We start from the raw sequence: 27,633 nt of genomic DNA on the forward strand, positions 1-27,633 counted from the left end.
TATAATTATTGTATGTAGGTATTTATATTTTATTAATTTCTTAAGTTAGTAGTGTGCAAGCTAACTGTAAGCCTCTAGCTAATAACATGAACTTAGATATTATTGTCAACTACAATCAAATATATTCTTAGTACTCATTGCACATATATTCTCAATATATACACAGACAGAGGGAGAGAGAGAGAGAGAAAGAAGCTTAATAGACGACAAGGGCAAGGGGTGGATTTGTACGAAATCGGAGATGGTTTGAACGGACAACAAGGACTTAGACAAAGAATCGAGCTACACAACGAGACTAGAACAATTTTGCACGGTTGCAGCATGCTTTAAGCGGCATAAGGAGGATAGATTTTAAGTGAAATACTAAGATTGTTTTTAATTTTTTTCCCTTTTTAGGAAGGTCTTGATTTAAATTGAGCATGAGATCTAAATATATTTGGGTTTACTTTCTTTTTTTTTGTTGGTGATGTGGAATTTGTTAAAGTTGTCTCTCTAATTGAATTTTGAGACAAAATAATAGGTTAAGTGCTATTTTTAAAGGTTCTTTGCTTTTTAAAATTTTAGAGAGACCGGAAAAATGAATTTTGGGAGGAATTAATAAAAGCTCAAGGGGTACACCCCCTAGCTCTGCCTCTAGGTGGGTTCAAAGATGACGCATGAGGAAAATTACAAAAAAAAAAAAAAAATCATGTTTGCTTCATGATAAATGACCTATCCACAAGAACAGGGTCTAGAATCTACCAAAAAATATGAAAGTTTTTACTAAACTGAAATTTCAACTTTTATATTTTCATTTACAGGCTTTGGGGCTAATTTAAAGACTTTGTAAAACTTGATTAGCAAGTAAAACTATTCTAAAAGAGATCATAATTGATATTACCCGACCATAATTTGACTAAAAACATTAAAAACATCTAAAATCAAGAAAATAATAACCCTAAACCTAAAATTTCAAAAATTACATTTAAATAAAACTAAAATAATAAATAATAAAAATTAAATTGTAGATTCTATCCTACATCATACACTTCCACTTGAAAGAACACTTTCCTCAAGTTGATAATGGAAATCTAAAGTCTTCCATGCCAAACGAATAAATATTTTGAATACTTCAATAATGTTGTCTTCTTTTCAAACTTCCATATCATCAATTGAGCAACTTAAAATTATTTTTCTTTGTCCTTCATGCAATTTACAAGATTCACCAAATAAGAGTCGGTAGTCAACCCAAATCTTTCAACCCTAATAAAATCAATGAGTTTTGCGTTTGTAAGGGTCATATTTTTATGTAATTGACATATCTTATGACAAAACGCGCTTTACTTGTGTTTAAGTCTTAGTTGTAGTGTGTTCAAGAACATCAAGAAGTACTTTTACAAGTGGTAATAGGTGGTATTATTGAAGACACAAGACTACTCAAGAAAAATTGAATCTACAAGTCTCAATACCTCCTTGATACTTGTTGATCTATCAAGACTTAATGAGGCTCAATACCTGACTTGAGACCTCTCGATCTATCAAGCTACTGGATTTCTAATATAGTTTGCAATGTTTTACTCTAAGTAGCTTTTGTTTGTAGGTTTGTGTAACCTAATAGGAGATCCCATTAAAAGACCGATTAAGCTCCTATTAATAAGGTGGTAGAAACAAAAAACCTTAATGCTTCATAAGATTTTCATATTGAAACCGTATCCTTCACTTATTGAACCTGTGAGTTCAGAAAATAGAAGAAAGCGATCTTGTTACGATTCTTGTGCGCTTTTAGGTTTTGTACCAAGCAAAGTCTCTGACACCAACAATTGAATATTTTGTTGGTGTTTAGTGTGAAACTGTTGCAAATCAACTACAACAACCAAAAGTGTAAGGTTGAATTTATTCAATCAAGTGTTGGCTTTATTCCGTGCCAAATTTGCTTGTATTTTAGCAATTAGATACCCTGTATTTAGGTGGGATTTATGTAAGGGTTGTGTGTAAGAGAGTGTGAAGAAAACTTAAGATGTGTGCAATCAAAAGAGTCTCACGATTGGATCTCACGGCTGACTCGCGACTAGCAAGTCACCAAAGTGGCAAATGTGTGAAGCATGCAGGGAATTGAAAGGTCACAACAGCTGGAGCACTACAGGACAAAATGTACAGTCTAGCCAGGTAGTTAGCTTGCGACTTGTTCCACTCATGAGGCTGAGTCGCTAGAATGCCCTGTTTGTATAAAAACTAACTTTTCACATTCCTCACATACACCACTATAAATACCCTTATGCTCACGAAATGTAGAGAGCTTACAAAGAGAATTTTGAGAGAGAAACCCTAAAGAAAAACAAGATTGACTCATCCACAATCTTTATCATTTGATCCTTCAAATTCTTCTACTCTCAACTTCTCCATTGACATATCCTTGAGAGGTACATTTAGCCAAATTCTTATCTCACCTTACCCATATCAATGAGGAGGTATTTTGGTACTTGGGAAGTAGTTCAGAAATGACCAATTTATTTGGTTGATGCAATGGGCTTATTGTGGGATTCGGGAAGTTAAAGAAGACAAGGTTAAGGGTAACCTTATCGAAGCAAGAAGCTTGGAGGGCTTAGGTGTATTAGGTAGATTAGGCTTGAAGGGTCTTCTGCTATTCATGTATCCTAACTTTATTCTTTAGTGTATCATTTGACCGTTTGGAGGGTGGCAGAGAGGTTTTTCGCCAAATTCTTCGATTTTCTCTTCGATAACACGTGCTGGTGTTATCTTTGTATATGCATCCCTCTTCCCTTACTCTTTATCTTTAATTGCTACTATGTTTGTGATTAATTATGGTATAGAGTGTTTTATCTATTTGGTTATAGCTTATATTCATCATTCCGCACATATCTTGTTTGTGTATAATCTTGTGTTGGTATTATTAAAATTGGGGGTCTAAACATTCATTAGTGTTTTACACACTAATTGAACTTTTAAAAAGGGTTACTGTGGAGTTAGTTACATACTGGAATCTGTGCAAATGAGAAATCTTTACAAAAACAAATCTGATTGGATATTGGAGCAAATGCTTAATTGTAGGTTGGTATTTTGGGATAGGCAAGTGGGGTAAGATTCTTTATACTTGTAACACTTGTTTCTTGAGGCTTTTGTCCATGAAGATTTTCCCCATTGTGATCAAATCGCCATGTCAAATTTATTTTTCGCTGCACTTAATTTAGTTTGGTGATTTGATTGTGCCTCCACAATATTTGCATGTAATTTGGAGAATTAATCAACTTAAGTAATTAAATTAATTAACCGGTATCAATCTATAACCCAACAATGTCGCCTCCCAAAAATTTAGAAACTTGAGATTGGCATTGATATGATTTGATTTCAACAAGATCTTAGACAGTTTTTCTCTTCAATTTTTGCCTCACAATCTTGTGCTTCACTATAATATTCATCAATTATATCAAGAACATCCATAGTTTCTTCATTGACTACTTTTGCACAAAATTGTGCAACTTTCAATGATAAAACTCGATTTTTTTTTCAATCTCTTCAATATTTTCTTTAAAAATTGGCTCTCTATTGTCCTCTCAAATCAATATTTTCACTTGATGATTTGAACTTGGATTTTATTAAATCATATGAACTTATAGCATTCATATGAATGCTAGAAGACCTGCATCTACTCTACTTCCATTTACTTGGAAAATTGAAAAAGGAAAAAAAACCAAAGGAATGGTTACCAAGGAAAAAGAAAGGTTACAATTACAATAATACAACTAGAAATCAATCTTTTGTGCATGAGAAACTTTACAAGTGCGATAAAGAGCAAGCATGCACTCAGAACTACAATAATGCATTACGCTGCTTCTTCTAAACTAGTAGTTATTTCTGTATATGTTTCTGGTCTACTAGAAGAAGTGCTAGATTCGCCTCTCCTTGGAACAAAAGCTGGTTGTTTAGGAGTTAGAACTGTTACGGTTTCACTATCAAGCATGGTAACAACATTTGACATGGTGGGACGATCACTTGGGTCTTCTTGTATGCATACGAGTCCAACATTTACGCACTTCGTAAATAGGTCTGCATTGCAAGATTCATGTAGAGTTTGGTCCATTATATCCAACACCTTGGTTTCTGTCCACAATCTCCATGCCTGAGACAAATTTGAAATCAAAATTGGTATGAAGTAGAAAATGACCAGAGAATGAATGATTTTAAAAAATTCAAGACGCTTACATAACCTATAAGGCTCATGGCTTGCTCTGATCGGTAAAATACAGTGTTCTTTTTTCCACTAATAATCTCAAGCAAAACTACTCCAAAACTAAAAACATCGGATTTTGCTAAGAAAACTCCGTCCAATGCATACTTCGGGGCCATATACCCACTACATTAGAGAAATTGTTATAAATAGGTTTAGGTGATTGAAAAATTTTCTACAATATATAAGAACCAACTTTCATAAGAATACAGTCTACTATAAACTTACTAAGTTCCGATTACTCTAGCTGTGTTTGATTCAGTTTCTTTGCCTCTAACAATCTTAACCAAGCCAAAGTTGGATATTTTGGGGTTCATCTCTTGATCTAGAAGAATGTTGCTAGTTTTCATATCTCTATGGATGATCCTTAATCTGGAGTCTTGGTGAAGATAAAGAAGCCCTCGAGCTATTCCCAAGATGATGTTGAAGCGCATCTCCCAATCCAAAAGCATGCTCCGCTTTGGATCTTACAAGGGTTTCCATTTTCCATTCAATAGAACAATATCGGCAACAATAACAAGTCAGCTTTTACTCAAACAAGATAATTTATCAATTACTAGTGGACACTAGGAATTTGGTTTAGGAAACCAACCAAATATAAATGAATCTAAGTTTTTATTTGGCATGTACTCATAGAGTAAAATCTTTTCATCCCTTTTTATGCAATATCCCCGTAGTCTAACAAGATTCCTATGTTGTAGTTTCGCAATCAACACCGCCTCATTTTTAAATACCTGTAAGCCTTGTCCTGAGGCAGTTGAGAGCCTCTTTACTGCCATTTCTTGGCCTCCTGGAAATGTACCCTAAGACCAAATTCATCAAGATCACAATGTTATTAATTACAATTACCGAGAACCTAGTTAACATGAACATAAATAACCAGGTAATGTAGATAAAATTACCTTATAAACAGGCCCATAGCCCCCCTGTCCAAGCTTGTTTGCATTTAAGAAACTATCTGTAGCAACTAATATGCTTTCCAAATCAAAAAAGGGTAGATCTATGTCTGTCTCACCTTCTTCTCTAAAATCACCTGAGTCTATCAAGTCTTTAACATGTTCACTGTTCATTGTGCGAAGTACTCTATTTCTTTTATCATTGTTTCTGTTTTCTGAGTTAAGAAGACAACAATATATGTATATTTAGATGATAATTACAGGAAACAAATCAAATGGTTTTACTTTGATCAAAGTGGACAAAACTATAGATTGTGCAAGGTGTGCATCATGCAAAGCAATTACCTTTCCTCTTGGCCATCTTTCGTCTCCACAAATATACAAATATAATGGTACTTGAGAAAGCAATCACACTTATAAGAGATACCGCAACAATCAAAGACAATGAAATCTTCCTTGATGAAGCCTCATCTACTGACCCAGGATTACCAACTACTTCTGACGGAGGAGTATCACCTTTACAAGAAAGAAACAGAACTAGTCTCACTTATAGGTAAAATATGAAAACAACTCTCCATCACTATGTTCTTGACATTGAACACTTGGCAATCAAAATGACAATAAGTCAAATTCAACAAATAGGCGTTTATATGGATAATGGATTGCTACAATTATTGAAATGTATCTTATAAGTGCAATTCATTAACATAGGAATCTTAAATTGTCAGTGGTGAAAAATATAACATATCCTAACCTTGATGAGTGCAATTCAAATTTGAGGAATCCCATCCGAAGTTTGGGAGACAAAGGTACATCATATTTCCATCTGTTGCTGCATCGCAAGTTGAATTAGGCCAATCCTTACAGTCAGCGGGTGAATTGCACATTGGCTCCTGCGGTGGCTTCCAACTAATCTTTACACCTCTAATATTAGATTTAATTTTCCCCGAATCTTTAAGGAACGAGCTGTTTACAAAAGGCAAGGACTGATTGAGCGACAGAACTCCCCCTAAATTTCTAGCATCACTATTATCTGCATGTTTCACTTCGATGATAAATTTTTGTTCACTTGGATAGGTACCATCGACTTGATAGGTGCCAGTAGGTGACTTGAAGCTTAGCTGGCCTGTGGAATTGTTGCATTCAAAGCTAATGTACATGGGATCATTGTGGATAGGGGATCACGTTTATGCCACAAGGCTCGCAGTTCCTTACAGTTGATTCTGCAAAGGTACAAAGTCTGGAATAGTAATTAAACATAGTCTGGATAACATATGGTAAAGATTTTAGTACTATGAATTTTTCTCTCTCTAGGAATTTATGTGTGTAAGGTTGAATTTATTCAACCATCTAATTGGCTTTACTCCGTGCCAAATTTGCTTGTAATTCAGCATTTAGTAACTCTGTATTTAGGTGGGTTTGATGTAAGGGTAGTGAGTGAGATAGAGTGAAGTTTGCTCAAGAGTGTGCAAGAAAACAGAGACTCGCGACTGGGACTCGCGGGTGACTTGCGGCTTCAAGCCGCCAGAAGCAGCACACGTGCCAAGCATGCTAGAAGATGAACGGTCATGCTAGCTGGAGCACTACAGGACAAAACAGGCCAACTGGCCATACGGTTATCTCGCGACTGGATCTCGCGACTGGATCTCGCGACTTAGTCAAGCCGCGAGCCACCCCTGTTTTGTAAAACCTGACGTTTCACATTCCTCTCCCACTCTAGTATAAATACTCCTATTACCCACGATTGAAAGAGAGCTTCCAGAGAGAATTTTGAGAGAGAAACCCTAAAGAAAAATAAGATTGATTCACACACAATCTATACCTTAGAGACTCTTCAAATTTCTCAACTCTCTTCCTCTCCATTGTCAAATCCTTGAGAGGCATTATACCAAACCAGGTTCTCACCATCATCATCATTGTGAAACTGTTGTTTGGATTTCTGGGAAGCAGTTAGGAAGGAACCAATCTTCATTGGTTGATGCTACGGTCTAGTAGCGGAATCCGGGAAGCTAGAAAAGAAAAAGGTTTGGCGCAACCTCATTGGAGCAAGAAGCTTGGAGGGCTTAGGTGCACTGGGTAGAGTAGGCTTGGAGGGTCTATTGCTGTCCTTGTATCCCAACTATATTTTCTAGTGGATTGTTTACCGCTTGGAGGGCGGCAGAGAGGTTTTACACCGAGGGCTTCGGTTTCCTCTTCGATAACACATCGCGTGTTGTCTTTGTGTTTGCATCTTCCTTCCTCTCTATTTTTACCTTTTCATTATCTGCTGTGGTTTTATTTTGTTATGGCTTAGATAGTTTTTAACCAATTTCATATTATAGCATATGTTAAGTTTCCGCACACTAGTTGTTTGACATATTGCTTGAATTGGTTAAGTTGTAATTTGGGGGTCTAAACGTTCAAAGGTGTTTTGCACACGTTTTTGAACTTTCAATTGGTATCAGAGCGGGTACACTTGTTGTGGTTTTATTACCTAAGTGTGATCCTAGACCCCTGTGTTGTGGTTGATTGTTTTGGTATATACCATGCTGAATTGTAGCTTAAGTGTTTGTGAAAATGACTCTATGCATATGTCTGAAAGGTGTCTTACTGATGATCTTGTAGAGTTGTTAAAATCTAAGAAACATGCTAGAGTATTTGTTCACATGCTGGAATATCTTGAAAATCAGAATCATGTATTACACAGTAGCATATCTGAATCTAAATCATTGATTAAGAAATATAAAAGAAAGAATAGAATGTTGTGTGAGATGATTGAGAATCTGAAAATGAAAAATCAAACTGAAAGAAGCATGAAAACTAATGATGAGTTTGTGTTTGAAGGTCAAGAATGTCTGTCACATGTGAACCTATTTGTGCATACCTCATTGAAGGTGTTTAATGCGTGTTTGTGGTATCTTGACAGTGGGTGTTCTCGCCATATGACAGGGGATAAGTCTCTGTTCAAGACACTCAAAGAAAAGGTCGGTGACTATGTGACCTTTGGTGATGGAAGTCATGCTCAAGTCCTAGGCAAAGGAACCATTGAGATACCTGGTTTGCCACTGTTGAAAGATGTGCTGTACATAAAAGGGCTGAAGGCGAATTTGCTGAGCATCACTCAAATTTGTGATGATGATTTTCTGGTACAATTCTCTAAGAAGGGATGTTTGATCATCAATGAAGAGGGGATTCAGGTTTTGGAAGGAAATCGGACTACAGATAACTGCTATGGAATTGTTCCCACGGCACCCATATCGTGTAGAAGTGCTCGTGTGGATACGTTGGAGCTGTGGCATCATAGATTTGGGCATGCCAACTTCAAACAAGTAGCAAAAGTTTCAAAACTTGAAGCAGTCGAGGGACTTCCTAAGTTTGGAAAAATGAAGAAGACCGTTTATGGTGCGTGTCAAATGGGGAAGCAAACTAAGGCAAGTCATCACAAGGTGAATGTGATAGCCACCTCTCGGTGCTTGGAGTTACTTCATGTTGATCTAATGGGGCCTACCAGAACTGAAAGCCTAGGGGGGAAGAGATACATTATGGTTATTGTGGACGACTACTCAAGATACACTTGGGTTGATTTCCTTAGAGAAAAATCAGAAGCTTGTGAGAGGTTGGAGATTCTGTGCAAGAAACTACAAAACGAAAAAGGGATTCCGATAGCCAAAGTTAGAAGTGATCATGGGAGGGAATTTGAGAATGCAAGATTCGAGTCCTTCTGTGAGAAGAATGGAATTAAAAGAGAATTTTCAGCTCCCAAAACTCCACAACAAAATGGAGTGGTAGAGAGAAAAAATCGTGTGATTCAAGAGATGGCAAGAGTCATGTTACTTAACAAGCAAATACCTCAAAAATTTTGGGGAGAGGCTGTCAACACCTCGTGTCACATTGGCAATAGGATTTTCTTTCGAATTGGTACAAAGAAGACTGCCTATGAGATATGGAATGGGAAGAAGCCAAAAGTGAAGTATTTCCGGGTGTTTGAAAGTAAATGTTATATCCTAAATGATCGAGAGAATCTTGGGAAGTTTGATGCGAGAAGTGATGAGGGTATTTTTCTTAGCTACTCTACTACAAGTCGAGCGTATAGAGTGTTTAACAAGAGAACAAAAACTGTGATGGAGTCCATAAATGTCAAGATTGATGATGCCTTACCTAAGGTGGAAATGATTGATGATGTAGAAGGACCGAGCACCAAAGAGGCCGATGTTGAGGTAGAAGCTTTGGATATAGAAGGTGAAGAACCTATACCAGAAGTAGAATCGACTCCCATCAACCCAAGAATGGAAACGAGATCGATGTCTAGAACATCAAGCCCTCTTACTCCTCCGGAAGTCCATCCTCCTATCTCTCGTAGTGATGAAGTTTCCACTTCAAAAAGGCCATCTTCAAGAGTTATCAAGAATCATCCGGAAAGTAATATCATAGGATCTCTTGATGACGGTCTTCGCCTTAGGAAAGGAAACATTCTGCTAGCCAATCATATAACATATCACTGTTATCTTGCACAGTTTGAACCAAAAAGGGTTGAAGAGGCTCTTCAAGATGAGAATTGGGTTGAGTCAATGCATGAAGAGCTGAATCAGTTTGTGAGGAATGATGTGTGGGAACTTGCTCCACGGCCTGAGAACGTTCATGTTATAGGCACAAAGTGGATTTTTAAAAACAAAACTGATGAAGATGGAGAGATAATTCGAAACAAATCTCGGTTAGTAGCTCAAGGATACACTCAAGTAGAAGGAGTGGATTTTGATGAATCTTTTGCTCCGGTGGCAAGACTCGAATCCATTTGAATCCTCATGTCCATTGCGTGCACCTTGAATTTCAAACTGTATCAAATGGATGTAAAGTGCGCATTTCTGAATGGATATCTAAATGAAGAAGTATTTGTTGAGCAACCAAAAGGATTTGAGGATCCTCATTTTCCAGATCATGTATTAAGATTGAAGAAAGCCCTTTATGGCTTAAAACAAGCGCCTAGAGCCTGGTACGATCGTCTTACACATTATCTTCTAGACAGAGGTTTCAAGAGAGGGTATGCCGATCGAACTCTGTTTGTCAAAAATGATGAAGATTATCTCCTTGTGGCACAAGTCTATGTTGATGACATAGTGTTTGGGGCAACCATCAAAGATCGTGCTACTGAATTTTCTGAGGAGATGAAGAAGGAGTTTGAGATGAGTATGGTGGGGGAGCTCACATTTTTCTTGGGTCTTCAAGTCAAACAACAGAAGGAGGGTATATTTGTATCTCAAGAGAAGTATGCCAGAAACATTGTCAAGAAGTTTGGACTAAACTCCAAAAAACATGCCTCCACCCCCATGAGCTCTTCCACTAAACTGAATGTGGATTCGTCGGGAGTTGAAGTAAGTCCTACATTGTATAGGAGCATCATAGGAAGTTTGCTCTACCTTACAGCCAGTAGACCGGACATTGCTTTCAGTGTGGGCGTTTGTGCCAGGTACCAAGCTAATTCGAAGGAATCTCATCTGACTGCTGCTAAGTGAATCATTCGATATGTGAATGGTACTGCAAACTATGGTCTGTGGTATTCAAAAGACTCAAATGATTGTCTTGCTGGGTATTCAGATGCTGACTGGGCTGGCAGTGTAGACAATCGGAAAAGCACTTCAGGCAGCTGTTTTTATCTTAGTAACAATCTTGTCTCGTGGATGAGCAAGAAGCAGAATTCAGTGTCTCTATCTACTGCAAAAGCAGAATACATCGCTGCTGGAAGTTGCTGCACTCAGCTTCTTTGGATGACGAAACTACTTCATGACTATGGAATTCCTCAAGAAACGATGTGTGTCTTCTGTGACAACACCAGTGCCATCAATCTTTCCAAGAATCCTATCCAGCATTCAAAGTCTAAACACATAGAGATACGTTACCATTTCATTCGGGATTTGGTAGAGGAAAGAGTTGTGTGTCTTGAGTTTATACACACCGACAATCAAAAGGCGGACATCTTCACCAAGCCTCTCGATGGTCCACGGTTTGAATCACTCCGTAAGACCATTGGTGTTGGTACAATTCCTTGACTCTCTTGTGTGTTGTGTGCTTCACATATTTATAATACGATATGTTTGCTTGTGATGGGGCGCACACTTCTTTGTTAGCTCTTTGTGCAACATGTTTATTGTTTGTTTGTCCATCTGTGGATTCTGTTGATTCTTTCTTTGTTTGTTCAATCATTTTCTTCTTTTATGTCAAAAATCCAAAAATCACATAAAAAAAAATTAGAAAATCAGAAAGCTTGATTGACTTTGTTGAGTTTTTTGTCTCAAAACTTGTTTTGCCTTGTACCTTTGTGCTAATGGCTTTGTGCATTTTCGAGCATTGCTTGTTTCTTTGCACTCATATCTATGTGGGAGAAATCTTGAAATCTTTGTGATTGTTGTAAATAGATCTTCAAACTTGTCATGAATGATTAGTGAATGTTTTTGTTGATCTTGAGACATGCATAGACTTGTGTCTATATATCTTCCCACTCTTTATTTTTGTTTTGCTAAAAAGAGCTCACCAAATGTAAATCTCCAAATGAAAAGAGATATTGAGCTGCAAAAGTCTGTCGCACATTCTAGTATTTGACTAGGAAAAAGGGTAAGCGACCTTATATTGAAGTGTATGTTTATTCAAAAAGCCAAAGGCTTATTCATTAAAGTGAAATATCTAATATCACTCTCACAATGAGAGGTGATTGACTCAAAAGATCAAATGTTATGATTGAAAGTGGAGTCAAATGTAAAGCTCCAAATCATGTTATCAAGTTTTGTGGGAAGTCATATATACATATTTCTATAATTGAGATTGGTCACATGGTCTAGTACTAATTGTGTATGCCTTGGTTGAATTGATCATTGAAGCTTCACATTAGACGAAGGACTATCTCATTGTTGATATCCACACACAACACACAAGTTTATGTTCAATAAATGCCATATTCATTTGTGTGATTGTACTTGATGAAATGTGTTTTCACATGCTCAATCTGTGTTAATTCAAGCACAAAAAGATTTTTGAGTATTTTAGGTGTTTTTGGAAAGTATTTTGTTTGAAAAATCTGAAAATTTCAAAAATCCTATTTTGCCCTGTTTTGGCGGCTCAGTCGCGGGTATGTCAAGTCGTGAGCCTCAGTCGCATCTTCGCTGGTCATTTTTGGCGACTTGTTCGCGAGTGGAAGGTCCAGTCGTGAGGTTCACTCAGAGATTTTCGCGGCTCAGCTCGCGACTCACTCGCGGGTAGACCTTCCATTCACGAAAAACACTTAGAAAAATTTTCAATTTTTCGTCCTGGGATGTTTTGGCGGCTTGATCTGGCGACTTTTTGGCGACTTGATCTGGCGACTTTTTGGCGACTTGTCTCAGTCGCGAAAATCGCATGTTTTGGACATACAGGGGCAGTTTTTAAACTTTTTGTTTTTCCCTCGATCTTTTTGTGACTATTCATTGTCTTTCTCATCTGCTCTTACCCATCACACCGTGTCTCCATTTTCGATCTCCATTGTTTGCCTCTTTTCAGATCAAAATCGTCGACTAACAGGTATGGTTTTTTTTTTCTGTCTTGAACTCTATTTTATTTGTTGTTATGGTTTTCCCTCTGGATTTTTCACATTTGATTGTGATTTTGTGTTGGGTTTTTAGCTCAACTCTTACTCTTTGTCCATGCTTAGCTTATGGAAGCTTGTGTTTCTGTTTTTGAGCTAGTTTATTTTGGGTGGTTTTGTTCTTCATCATGTGCTTAGCTAGGGTTAGCTAATTTTTGTCTGATCTGCTGATTGATGTCGTGTTTCACTATGATCCTGTGTGGTATCCTGTTGATGTGTTGTTGAATGTGGGTCCTTTTTTTTTTTTTTTCAGCTGATTATGTGGTTCTATTTGGACTCCCTCTACTGTGTAGTTCAATTTGGGCCATTTGTGTCCCTCATTCCTATTTTCTGACCATTTTCATCCAGCTATTAAGGTTTCTTCATTGTCCCTATATTTCCACTAACCCACTGCTAATAAAGTTTTTTTTTTTGGATTGTGTTCTGTCATTTCCCTTGTTCATAACGCAGACTGGTCATGTCACCATTCAAGAAAGCTGCTGTAAAAGGAGGTAGTTCCAAAGGGAAGGAACCAGTAATTGATGTTGATGATTTCCCACCTCAACCAAAAGGGACTCGCTCTTCATCAAAGAGATTCGATCCCGACAAGTTCAGATCATATGCAGCCTATCAGTCTTATGAGAATTTCTTTCTTCATGCCAAACCATTACTAGAAAGAGCTTTGGATCAGCCCTCACTTCATGACACTGACATTCCGAAATGGTTTGCTCACAAGGATTGGAATTACCTTCTCTCTGATCCGGATGACGCGTATAAAGAGTTGGTAAAAGAATTTTATGCTAACGCAATTGTGGAAGGAGATGAACTTAAGTGCTGGGTTCGGAAAAAGAGCTTTTCTGTCTCTCTTGCATATCTGGCAGAAATTCTTCACATCAACAGACCCATTTTCCGACATTCGTCGGTTTACGATGATCTCTGTCCTGATGTCCTGATGAGGAGCTTCTTAAAGAAAGTCTTGGTCAAGACTTGGAGTTCTCGCCCAATGGCAAATCCATCAGTGTTTCCTCTCTTTCTCCAAAACTGAGAGTGCTTACAATTGTAATGTTTCACAATTTGTACCCTTTATCAAGCACTGGGTATATAAACCTCGGACGGGTTTTGTTTATTCATGATCTAATCTCTGATGTGGAAATAGACATCTGTGCTCATATCTTTCATGTTCTGCGCAAAACGGTTCTTCGAACTGAGTCTCGGATATGCGTTCCTTTCTGCAGTCTCATTTCACGGATCTTGAAACTCAAGGGAATTTATCCAATGGCTGATGAATCTCCTATGTCCAAACCAAGTCCAATCAACATGCGTACATTCAATGCAAGCATTGGACATAGTCGGAAGAGAGCCAAACCAGAAACTTCTGCATCTCACGGTGACTCTCAGTTTAGCACTCTCTCCCTAGATGAGAAACTTGATCGAATTGTATCCTCTGTCCACGAGTTGAATACAAAGATGTCTGGGCTCACAGCTTCTCTACACCATCAAAGCACTCGGTGGGATATGAAGTTTACTTCTCTTCAAACTCAACTGGATCAAATTCAGAGAAAGCTGGAAGAGGATGACTAGCCTATTCCATGACAAAAAGGGGGAGAGATAGGCATGATCAGAGGGGGAGTGTCTTTACATTCTTCTTCAGTTTCAGATTTCTCTTTAAGTTGATATATTGTGTTTTGTAAACTGTTATTCAGGATGTTTAGTGTTTGTACCCATGTTCTTTTGTAAGCTTTTAGGGTTAATGTTTTATGCATAGTTTGTAGGCTATATGGTTTGTACCTTGCTTAGTGCAGCCTTTATGCTATGTTGAAATCAGTACTTTAATCTAAATGTTCTGCATTTTGGTTTATGTACTGTCACTCTTATGCCCTTGTAGGATTGTTCCTAGATGCATATGCCTTGTGTGATATGCATTGGTTGAGTGTTGAGCATACAAGTGTCTTGCCTTGTGCTTGTTAACTTGTATGTCCTTGTGTTCATTTCAAGTGTGAATGAGCACTGTGATCACTACCTTGTGGTGTTCACTTGGTTGATCAAACCATGGTTTATTTCTTAACTCCATCTTTGCTTGATCACATATTGCCTGTTTCATATGCATTTATAATTTTCTGCTTACAATGATCATGGTGTATTGTTGTGTTTCAGGAGTATTGTGTTCATATGATTCAAGTGCTTCACAGCTTCTAGAGTTAGGTGTGAGTGAGTTTTGTTCAACTGTTCCCAACTCACATGTTAAGTCTAGAGTCTGTTTTAGGGTTTTGTCACGGAATAGCCAAAGGGGGAGATTGTAAGGTTGAATTTATTCAACCATCTAATTGGCTTTATTCCGTGCCAAATTTGCTTGTAATTCAGCATTTAGTAACCCTGTATTTAGGTGGGTTTGATGTAAGGGTAGTGAGTGAGATAGAGTGAAGTTTGCTCAAGAGTGTGCAAGAAAACAGAGACTCGTGGCTGGGACTCGCGGGTGACTCGCGGCTTCAAGCCGCTAGAAGCAGCACACGTGCCAAGCATGCTGGAAGATGAACGGTCATGCTAGCTGGAGCACTACAGGACAAAACAGGCCAATTGGCCATACGGTTATCTCCCGAATGGATCTCGCGACTTAGTCAAGCCGCGAGGTCAAGCCGCGAGCCACCCCTGTTTTGTAAAACCTGACGTTTCACATTCCTCTCCCACTCTAGTATAAATACTCCTATTACCCACGATTGAAAGAGAGCTTCCAGAGAGAATTTTGAGAGATAAACCCTAAAGAAAAACAAGATTGATTCACACACAATCTATACCTTAGAGACTCTTCAAATTCCTCAACTCTCTTCCTCTCCATTGTCAAATCCTTGAGAGGCATTATACCAAACCAGGTTCTCACCATCATCATCATTGTGAGACTGCTGTTTGGATTTCTGGGAAGCAGTTAGGAAGGAACCAATCTTCATTGGTTGATGCTACGGTCTAGTAGCGGAATCCGGGAAGCTAGAAAAGAAAAAGGTTCGGCGCAACCTCGTTGGAGCAAGAAGCTTGGAGGACTTAGGTGCACTGGGTAGATTAGGCTTGGAGGGTCTATTGCTGTTCTTGTATCCCAACTGTATTTTCTAGTGAATTGTTTACCGCTTGGAGGGCGGTGGAGAGGTTTTACGCCGAGGGCTTCGGTTTCCTCTTCGATAACACATCGCGTGTTGTCTTTGTGTTTGCATCTTCCTTCCTCTCTATCTTTGCCTTTTCATTATCTGCTGTGGTTTTATTTTGTTATGGCTTAGATAGTTTTTAACCAATTTCATATTATAGCATATGTTAAGTTTCCGCACACTAGTTGTTTGACATATTGCTTGAATTGGTTAAGTTGTAATTTGGGGGTCTAAACGTTCAAAGGTGTTTTGTACACGTTTTTGAACTTTCAATGTGAAATCGTATGAGATTTTCACTCACTTTGAATACAACTCTATGATTGTAGCACCCAAAAAATCTCCTCCTAGACAAAACTCTAAATTCATTTTCCCTTATATATCCCTCACGAATAAAGAAAAATATCATTTTTTTTCCCTTTTGCTCTTACACACTTACTATTTTTCTCTCAATGGGGGACTTTTTTTTTTTTTTTTTTTTTTTTTTCTAATCATAAAACTCCCCTAGGCTGCATTTCTCTATTTTTCTCTTCTTGTACTACCTTCCAAGTGAAATCCATTTTTTGCTCTCTTGGTTTCACATTCAATTCTATATTTTTTTTCCTCCCCCCACAAGGAGGACACTTGGATCAAAGCCATCAAATCATTTGTAATACTATCTATTTATAATACTTTAATTCCAATTTTGTACAATTAATATATTACTTCTTTGACAATGAATAGACTTTCCTTATATTTTACGGAATAATCTTTTCTTTCGCACCAAAGAAACCCAAAAAATAACCAATTTAAATTTTCTTTTTTCAAAAAAAAAACCCAGTTAGCTTTTCAAGTCACAATTATAATTTAAGGCAATTTCCAATAGGTGAGGAGTTGGACTAGCATAGGCCACAAGAACAAGAGAAATAAAATAGTAAGTGAGAATGAACATTTATAGAATACTATTGAACGTATTTTCTCTATATCTTTTGTATAGGCCTAGTGCTAATTGACTAAAAGGAATAAATATTCCCGGATTTAGACTAAAATTAAGGGTACATTTGGTACACTGAATGTAGATTACATTAGAAATAGTAATCTGTATTACTGGAAAGAAGACATTGTAATGGAATAACTATTACTATTCATAAGTTTGGTTGTTACATATGGAAAGCTTGTAAAAGATGATGTATAAGGAAACTTTATATTTTTGGAAATATATTAATTTTAAAACCTATTATATATACTAAGGAATAGCTATTACATCCATTTTAAAGAGGAATAGCTATTCTTCAATTTAAAGAATAATCATTCCAATGTAATAACTAATCTATGTGATAAAGATGCAACCAAATGACTGAATTGCTATTACACATGAATAACTATTCCATTACAAGAGCTATTACAGCATACCAAACGTACCCTAAGGACTGTAATGTTTATTGTCCTTGATTTTAGGTCAATCAGGATATATGCAATAAAGAGAGAGATATTAGGATATACATAATAAATGGGAAGACCTTATTATACGAGAAATTTTTAAGTACTCCCGGAGCACAAAGAATGGTGTTCCCTCCTCTTACATTTATAGTAAGGTCCACTCATTAAATTCATGGTGAGATCCACCATGAATGTGAGACGAGTACCATTCCTTTGTACTCTGGGAGTACCTATGAATTTTCCCTGTTATATTAACACTTTTTGCCCCTTTTGTACGAAGAAGTGCAACATGCAACATCAGTTCATCAGGGACTAGAAGCAGTAATTAATTTTAAAGATATAAAATATATATTAACAAAAGAAAGATTAGCGCTATGAATTTAAAACAGAAAATCTTATTATACACTCCTATTGCACACTTCTCTTCTTCTTCATCTTCTCCCAAAAAAAAAAAAAAATGCTTTTAATTAAATTGTTTTTCACAATTTTAACTAAAATAATGTTTTTATGTGTGATAGATTGATAGTGTGTGTACAGTAAATGTATAATAAGGAGTGTATGACTATCATTACTTAATTTAAAAATTCATGTCCGGTAGAGGTGGTTTCTCACTTCCTTTTCCAACTCAATGATATCAATGCTCTGTTAATTTCAAAAACTACATCTATTATATTAGCCAATTCAATATGTATGAGTGCAATTCAATAACTGAGTTAGTTCCTGCAAATACATATTTCAATTTGTGTTGAAGTTTGTGATTAGTTTAGTTTGTTTGTATCACTGTGTACATAAAACTACATGTAGTAGTTGTGAGCAAACGATCTGTAGTCTTGTAATGTACATAATTAGTTAGCTTGTTAGTAGTGTAGATGACACATGTATTGTAGCTATAGGTTGTATAGTTAGTTGACTTTTCTTCTGTTGCTGTTACCTTTTTTTCTCTTCTCTGTTTCTGATGTATAAAGACAGAGCAAACTAATTATCTAATATAGAAAATTCATTCCTTCAATCTTTGCTTCTTGCTCTCATTTCTTTCTCTGTGCACTGAGCATTCCACCATTGAAGAAGCTTAGGTTTATGAATGATTTTCAACATGGTATCAGAGCTTGAACTAACCTCAGAGAATCAATACGTTCATCTGGTATTCTCTGAACTTTCTTAGTTCAATTTCTCTTTGTAGTTTCAATGCTTCCTCACGAATCAAGCAGATTTTCATCTGTGTTCTTTTGATTCTTGCAATTGCACTGTTGTTTGTATTCTGAATCTTGATCTAGGGTTTTCAATTGCTTGATTGGAAATTCGTTACTTGATTCTTGATTTAGGATCCGTCAATTGAACTTGATTCTTGATTTAGGGTTCATCAATTGAACTTGATTCCTGATTTAGGGTTCTTCAATTGATTAATTGTGGACTCTGTTTCTTTGATTCTTGGATTCATTTTTCTGAGATTGCTTTTGTGATCAAGAAGGTTTCTTGGTTGGACTCTTGGATTCATTTTTTCTGAGATTGTTGTTTGGATTTTTTTTTTTTTTTTTACGCTGCAAATGGCTGACAATCCTTCTAGTTCTTTTGTACCCATTGTTCAACCATGGGAAAACCCCTCTAGTCCTTACTTCTTGACTAGTAGTGATAATCCTGGTGTATCCCTTGTTGTGGAATGACTAACTGAAGAGAATTACAATACCTAGAGTAGGGCAGTGTTGATCTCATTAGATGCAAAAAACTAAGGTTGGGTTCATTGATGGTTCAATTCCAAAACCTCAATCACCTGATCATTCATGCTATAGAGCTTGGTGTAAATGTAACAGCACAGTGTTAGCATGGTTATTCAATTCAATCTCAAAGGATTTACAGCCCAGTGTAGTGTATTTCAAGACAGTAAGGGAGGTTTGGGTTGATTTGCAATTTAGGTTTTCCCAAGGTAATGGACCTAGGATCTTTGAGTTGAGAAAAGAGGTCAGTTCTTTGGCTCAAGAAGATATGTCTATCAATGCTTACTACACTAAATTCAAGGGAATTTGGGATGAATTCACTGCCTACAAAAATTGTACTTGTGGTCATCAAGTGGAAGATTGCACAATGTCTTTTCTAATGGGGCTGAATGACATCTATTCTGCAGTAAGGGGACAGATTCTACTCATGGATCCTATTCCTCCTTTGAGCAAGGTTTTCTCTCTTTTGCTGCAAGATGAAAGGCAAAAAAAGGTTGGAGCTAGTAAGAAGATTCAGGTTGACACAGCTGCAATCTTGGCAGCTTTTGGAAATAAGAACAATGGCAAGAATTTTAACAAAAACAAGGCTGGGAGACCTCAGTGTACTCACTGTGGTGCCATGGGACATGTGGTAGATAAGTGTTACAAACTACATGGTTACCCACCTGGCTATAAATTCAAGAATAAGGTTAGTTCAACTACTTTTGCCAACAATGTCATTGCTGTTGAAGAAGGTTCAAATGAAGGTGTGTCTCCGACCAAGGCAGAATACCAATAGCTGATAGGATTATTGAATTCTCAGTGTCATTTTGGTACTCAAGCTCCACCAGAAGCTATTGTAGAGACTCCTCAGGTTGCCAATATCATTGCACAGCCTTCCATTGGACTTCAAGGTCATGAGTTTTTAGGTATTTGGTCCTTTCCATCTCTAGAGTATTCTTTGTTTTCTTCCACTATTAATACTTCTCACCTCAATCCCACTGATTGGATTCTAGATAGTGGGGCCACGGATCACATGGTCCATTTACTCTCCTTTTTTAAAACAATTACTGCTTCAGTCCAATTTTCAGTTAGATTACCTAATGGAGACATGGCTAGAGTTACTCACATAGGGACTATACAAGTGTCAACTTCCTTATTACTTGAAAATGTCCTTTGCATTCCATCTTTTTCTTTCAATCTTGTTTCCATAAGTAAATTGACTCACAATCCTTCATGTTGCTACATTTTTCTCTCTCATTATTGTTTCATACAGGACTTGCAGCTTTGGAGGATGATTGGGTTGGGTAAAAAGCAAGGAGGTCTCTATACTTTGCAAAATTCTACTCAAGTTGCTTTGCCCAAGTCTGTTTCTGAAGTTTTGTCCAAGTTGTCTTCTCATTTTTTTGCTAATAATGTCCATTCTTGTTCTTCTATTCCTACAAAGGATGTTTTTAGGTTGTGGCATTGCAGGTTAGGTCATCCTTCTTCACAAAGACTAGCTTTGATGAAAACCATTGTACCTGCTTTCAATTCTTGCAATGACAATAAAATTTTTGAGTGCAATATTTGTCCTTTAGCTAAACAAAAAAGGCTACCTTTCCCTCATTCTGTGACTGCATCCTCTTCTTGTTTTGATTTAGTCCATGCTGACATTTGGGGACCTTTTTCAAATCCTACCTTGACTGGTTCTAAGTACTTTCTTACCTTGGTGGATGATTATAGCAGGTGCACTTGGGTTTACTTAATGAAAAATAAATCTGATGCATCCTTACTGGTTCAATCTTTTTTTAACATGATCCTTACTCAATTTAAAACACCCATCAAGATACTTAGAACTGATAATGGTCCTGAGTTTGCTATTAACTCTTTTTATGCTTCTAAAGGTGTTGTTCACCAGCTGTCTTGTGTTGAAACACCACAGCAAAATGTAGTGGTTGAAAGAAAACACCAACACCTTTTGAATGTTGCTAGAGCATTAAGGTTTCAAGCAAACATACCATTGAAATTCTGGGGGGATTGCATTTTGACTGCAACATACCTTATCAACAGGACACCTAGTCCATTTCTACAAGATTTAACCCCTTATGAAAAATTGCTGGGTAATCCTCCTACTTATAGTCTTCTTAGGGTATTTGGTTGCTTGTGTTTTGCTTCCACATTGCATAGGAATAGAACCAAATTTGATCCTAGAGCCAAAGCTTGCATTTTTCTTGGTTATCTTTTTGGTTCAAAGGGTTACAAACTGTATGATTTGTCTACTAAGTCATCTTTCATCTCTAGGGATGTTGTTTTTAGGGAATTTGTGTTTCCTTTTAAACATTGGACATCTAGATTTGTGTCTTCCTCTCTTCTCATCAATCATTCTATGTTTCCCTCTTAGCCACTAGTTTCAGATGGTTCCCATAGTCAAATACCATTGGTTTCCGCAGAGTTTTCCCCTCCCTTCTCTACTGATGACATTGCTGTTCCCCTTGATGAGTTTCCTGATTTAGTTCATCCTGATCAGGCAGATTCTACTGATAATCAAGCAGATTCCAGTCCTACCTTTATTTCTGATGTTCCTCTTCTTAATAATGATGCTCCTGCCCTTTCTCCCATTCCTACTGCCCCTCTTAGAAGGTCTAATAGACCTTACAACCCTCCTACTTACCTACATGATTACCATTGCAACTTGGTTTCTGCACATGTATTGGCCTCACCTTCTCTCACTCAATCACATGAATCCAATGCTTCTAGTAATTCAGGTATTCTTTATCCTCTTTCTTCCTCCCCTTTCATATAGCAAATTGTCCACTCCACATAGACTATTTTCTGTTGCCTTCTCTGTTGCTAAGGAACCAAATTCCTATGCTCAAGCCTAGAAAGATACTTTGTGGCAAACTGCAATGAAGGATGAAATTGATGCTCTTCAAGCTAATCATACTTGGGTCATGACTAAGTTACCTCCTGGTAAAGTACCTATTGGTTGCAAGTGGGTCTACAAGGTTAAACTCAAGGCAGATGGTTCCATTGAAAGGTACAAGGCCAGATTGGTTGCCAAAGGCTTCACCCAAATTGAAGGGGTTGATTTTTACGAAACTTTCTCTCCTGTTGTGAAGTTTGTGACTGTTAGAACCTTGTTGGCTTTGGCTACTATCTATGGTTGGCATCTCACTCAATTGGATGTCAATAATGCTTTTCTCCATGGGGATTTGGATGAAGAGGTATATATCCTTCCTCCACCTAGTTTTGGGAGCAAGGGGGAGGTGTGTAGGTTAACAAAGTCCTTATATGGGCTTAAGCAAGCCAGCAGGCAATGGTTTGTAAAATTGTCATCCATCATTGTTGACCTTGGTTTTATTCAATCAAAATTAGATTATTCTGTTTTTATTAGGGTTAATAAAGGTTCAATCATCATTCTTTTGATCTATGTGGATGATATACTAATTGCTAGTAATGATGTAGATACAGTAAATGCATTCAAGCAATTCCTAGACAATGAGTTCAAACTCAAAGACCTAGGCACTTTGAAGTATTTTTTAGGTCTTGAAGTTGCTAGAACTACCAAAGGACTGTCCTTATGTCAAAGAAAATATACCTTAAAGCTTCTGTCTGACACTGGATTATTGGCAAACAAACCTGCAAAAATACCAATGGAGCAATCTGTAAAGTTTAGTAGTGCTATTGCTGAAGATGTTCCTGATCCTGCTCTCTATAGAAGGTTAATAGGCAAGCTGCTTTACTTGACACTCGCAAGGCCTAACATTTGTTATGCAGTGCACAAATTAAGCCAGTTCATGACTACTCCTAAAGCGCCTCATTTGCAAGCTATTTACAGAATTCTTAAGTATTTGAAAGGGAGTCCAGGACAAGGCTTATTTCTTTCTACAAAATCGGAATTAAGACTTAAGTCTTACTGTGATGCTAACTGGGCAGCATGTCCAGACACTAGGAGATCAATTTTTGGGTTTTGTATTTTTCTTGGTGACTCTTTGATCTCTTGGAAGTGTAAAAAACAACATGTAGTGTCAAGATCTTCTGCAGAATCAAAGTATAGGGCTATGGCAACAGTAACCAGTGAGATTGTATGGCTTATAGCATTACTCAAGACTTTTGGTTTAGATCACAATCAAGCAGCTTCTCTTTACTGTGACAGCAGGGCAGCCTTGTACATAGCAGCCAATCCCGTCTATCATGAAAGAACAAAACACATCAAAGTTGACTGCCATTTTATTAGAGAAAAAATTCAAGATGGTACACTCAAAACATTCTATGTTCCCTCAAGACATCAAGTTGCTGACTTCTTCACTAAAGCACTTGGGCACAAACAGTTTCATTATCTTTTGTCCAAGATGAACCTAAATAATATATATGGTTCATCTAGAGGGGGAGTGTTGAAGTTTGTTTAGTTTGTGATTAGTTTAGTTTGTTTGTATCACTGTGTACATAAAACTACATGTAGTAGTTGTGAGCAAACAACCTGTAGTCTTGTAATGTACTTAATTAGTTAGCTTGTTAGTAGTGTAGATGACACGTGTATTGTAGCTATTGGTTGTATAGTTAGTTGACTTTTCTTCTGTTGCTGTTACCTTTTTTTCTCTCCTCTGTTTCTGATGTATAAAGACAGAGCAAACTAATTATCTAATATAGAAAATTCATTCCTTCAATCTTTGCTTCTTGCTCTCATTTCTTTCTTTGTGCATTAAGCATTCCACCATTGAAGAAGCTTAGGTTTATGAATGATTTTCAACAATTTGTAAAAGGAATAAATACCTATATCGGATTTTGGAACGCGGCCGAAGATGTTTTGACTGTTTTCATACCCCTCTTGAAGTTCATTTATGTAAGGTTGAATTTAATCAACCATTTTAATGGCTTTATTGCATGCCAAATTTGCTTGTATTTCAGCATTTAGTAACCCTGTATTTAGTTGGGCTTGTTGTAAGGGTAGTGAGTGAGATAGAGTGAAGTTTGCTCAAGAGTGTGCAAGAAAACAGAGACTCGCGGCTTTGCCTCGCGGGTGACTCGCGGCTGCAAGCCACTAAACGCAGCACACGTGTCAAGCATGCTGGAAGGTGAACAGTCATGCAAGCTGGAGTACTACAGGACAAAACAGGACAACTGGCCATACGGTTATCTTGCGACTAGATCTCGCGACTCAGTCAAGTCGCGAGGTCAAGCCGCGAGCCACCCCTGTTTTGTAAATCCTGACGTTTCACATTCCTCTCTCACTCTAGTATAAATACCCCTTTTACCCACAAATGTAAGAAAGCTTCCAGAGAGAATTTTGAGAGAGAAACCCTAAAGAAAAACAAGATTGATTCACCCACAATCTATACATTAGAGTCTCTTCAAATTCCTCAACTCTCTTCCTCCCCATTGTCAAATCCTTGAGAGGCATTTTACCAAACCTTGTTCTCACCATATTCATCACTGTGAGAGGGCTGTTTGGATTTTTGGGAAGCAGTTAGGAAGGAACCAATCTTCATTGGTTGATGCTACGGTCTAGTAGCGGAATCCAGGAAGCTAAAAAAGAAAAAGGTTCGGCGCAACCTCGTTGGAGTAAGAAGCTTGGAGGGCTTAGGTGCACTGGGTAGATTAGGCTTGGAGGGTCTATTGCTGTCCATGTATCCCAACTATATTTTCTAATGGATTGTTTACCGCTTGGAGGGTGGCGGAGAGGTTTTACGCCGAGGGCTTCGGTTTCCTCTTCGATAACACATCACGTGTTGTCTTTGTGTTTGCATCTTCCTTCCCTTTTATCTTTGCCTTTTATTATCTGCTGTGGGTTGTGATTTTAATTTGGCTTAGATAGTTTATCCAATTCTATATTATAGCTTATGTTCATTTTCCACACACTAGTTGTTTGACATAATGCTTGAATTGGTTAATTTGTAAATTGGGGGTCCAAACGTTCAAGGGTGTTTATACACATATTTGAACTTTCATTTGGTATCAGAGCGGGTACACTTTTATTGGTTTTAATACCATTGTGTGATCCTTGACTCCCTTTTGAGATGGATCGGTCTCAATCCCTAAATGCACCTCCATATTTTGATGGTAGTAATTATGCTTTTTGGAAGGTTCGCATGAGAGCATTTCTTTGCTCAATTGATGAATCTGTTTGGGATGCTGTTGAGATTGGTTGGACCAGACCTGAGGCAGCCAAATCCACATGGGATAAGGCAGCACTCGCTGCATCTAATGCTAACAGTAAAGCACTCAATGCTATTTTTTGTGGTGTGTCTCCAGATGAATTTCACAGGATCTCCCACATTACCGTTGCCAAAGAAGCATGGGAGATATTGGAAACCACCTACGAAGGCACGAAGAAAGTGAAAGATACCAAGTTGCAAATGCTGACCACTCGGTTTGAGGAGCTCAAAATGAGTGAGGATGAGTACTTTGACTCTTTCTATGGGAAGCTAAATGAGGTGGTTGTCAGTAAGTTCAATTTGGGGGAGAAAGCGGAGGATTCTAAAATTGTAAGGAAGATCCTTCGATCATTGCCGGAAAGTTTTCGTGCTAAAGTGACAGCGATTGAAGAGAGCAAGGACCTTGATGACATCAAAGTTCAGGAGTTGGTTGGTTCTCTTCAGACTTATGAGATGTCACTGCCCAATCAACGGAAGAATAAATCTCTTGCTCTTAAGACCATTAATGAGAAGGTGGAGGATCATGACTCATCAGGAGAAGATGTGGTTGACAAAGATGTTGCTTACCTTGTTAAAAATTTCAGAAAATTCTTGAAATTCAAAAATAATGGCAAATTTGGTGATAAAGGAAAATTCCAAAGTTCAAGAAGTGAGAAAAGGGAATTCAAAAAGAAAGATGGAAAAGAATCCCAACCTACACAAGGTGTCACTTGTTTCGAATGTAACGGGCATGGACACTTTAAGAAAGAATGTTCGAATTATTTGAAATCGAAAGGCAAAGTGTATGCCACAACATTGAGTGACTCGGATTCATCCGACTCAGAATCTGAAGAAAGCTGTGATGGAGATGAGAACTATTCAGCTTTTATGACTATTGCTCATGTTGAGTCTTTAGACGAGTTGAATCTGCTTGTACGAGACCTTGGAGAACATAGTGATGAAGAATCACTGGGAATTGTTGAAGAATCAGATGCTGAAGAAGATGAAAGTACAGTCAATCTTCAAGAGAATTATAACTCACTCCTGGAGAAGTCGGGTGAGTACACAAGGGTGGCCAAGGCTGCTGTGAGAAAAATGAAGAAGGCAAAGGAGGATTACAAAAGTCTCTTAATCCGATATAGGGAGGCCAAATGTGAGATAGAAACACTGAATGGTGAGCTGTCAGAAGCTTACACAAAAGTGAGATTTCTTGAGTAAGAGGTTGTGCAAGCTAATGCTAAAATTGAGAGGGTCACCACCAAAAAGCTAGATAATGTTATTTCATCTCAAAAGAGCTTTTCAGACAAATCCGGATTGGGATATACCGGAGGAAGTAGCTCATCTGGAACTGTCACTAAAGAAGTGAAGTTTGTAAAGGCTAAAGATCCAGTTGTAGTTGACCTTACTGCTGAGAAGCTCAAGATGGAGGAGAAGAAGAATGTGGAGAACCAACGGTTGTTGAATCCTTGTAATCAATATGTGGGCAGGTCTGAATCTCGTGCCAAGTCTCGTCCACGACCACAAAGAGGTCCTAGATCAACTTATGTGTGTCCTCATTGCGGACTTCAAAGGCATACTCGACCAAATTGCCAAAAGCTGAGAGCAAAGAATAGTGCAACTCCTCAAAGGTCAGGAGGACCTAGAAATGATAGAAGAAATTGGGCATGTGAACAATCTAGAGATCAAAATGGTGATCCCGGAATGATGAACGTGATGAAGATGATTGGTGCATTCACCAACTGCTTGGAAAGCATCTCACGAAGGTTTGAAAGCCCTAACTCCCGTACCCAATCCTATAAGGAAATCACCCCAAACGCAAGTGACGTGTGGGTGAAAAAGGGTACTCATGCATAAGCATTACAACATGTCCATGCATTAATACTTCCTATGCTTTGCGACGATGTTTGTTTGTTTGCTTGTTGTTTTTGCTGTTGGTTGTTTGCTTGTCTACTTGTGCATACTTTTAATTTTTTTGTTTTTTTTTTTTTTATCAATATTTTTCTTCTTTTATGTCATAAATCCAAAAATCACATAAAAATTAGAAAATCAAAAAGTTTGATTGACAATGTTGAGCTTTTGTCTCAAAACTTGTTTTGCCTTGTACCTTTGTGCTAATGGCTTTGTGCATTTTCGAGCATTGCTTGTTTCCTTGCACTCATATCACTGTGGGAGAAGTCTTGAAATCTATGTGATTGTTGTAAATAGATCTTCAAACTTGTCATGAATGATTAGTGAATGGTTATGATGATCTTGAGACATGCATAGACTTGTGTCTATATATTTTCCCACTCTTTATTTTTGTTTTTGCTAAAAAAAGCTCACCAAATGTAAATCTCCAAATGAAAAGAGATATTGAGCTGCAAAAGCCTGTCGCACACTCTAGTATTCGACTAGGAAAAATGGTAAGCGACCTAAAATTAAAGTGATTGTTTATTCAAAAAGCCAAAGGCTAGTTCATTAAAGTGAAATATCAAATATCACTCTCACAATGAGAGGTGATTGTCTCAAAAGATCAAATAGATCAAATGGTTTGATTGAAAGTGGAGTCAAATGTAAAGTTCTAAGATATGTTATCAAGTTTTGTGGGAGGT

General features: G+C 37.6%; 1 pseudogene; it reads right to left on the reverse strand.

The window, feature by feature from the left end:
* Positions 1–3,770: 3,770 nt before the first annotated feature.
* Positions 3,771–27,633, reverse strand: part of LOC115956794 — a 29,252-nt pseudogene continuing 5,389 nt past the window's right edge.

Source organism: Quercus lobata, chromosome 8 (assembly GCF_001633185.2).
Source record: "Quercus lobata isolate SW786 chromosome 8, ValleyOak3.0 Primary Assembly, whole genome shotgun sequence".
Lineage (NCBI taxonomy): Eukaryota > Viridiplantae > Streptophyta > Magnoliopsida > Fagales > Fagaceae > Quercus > Quercus lobata.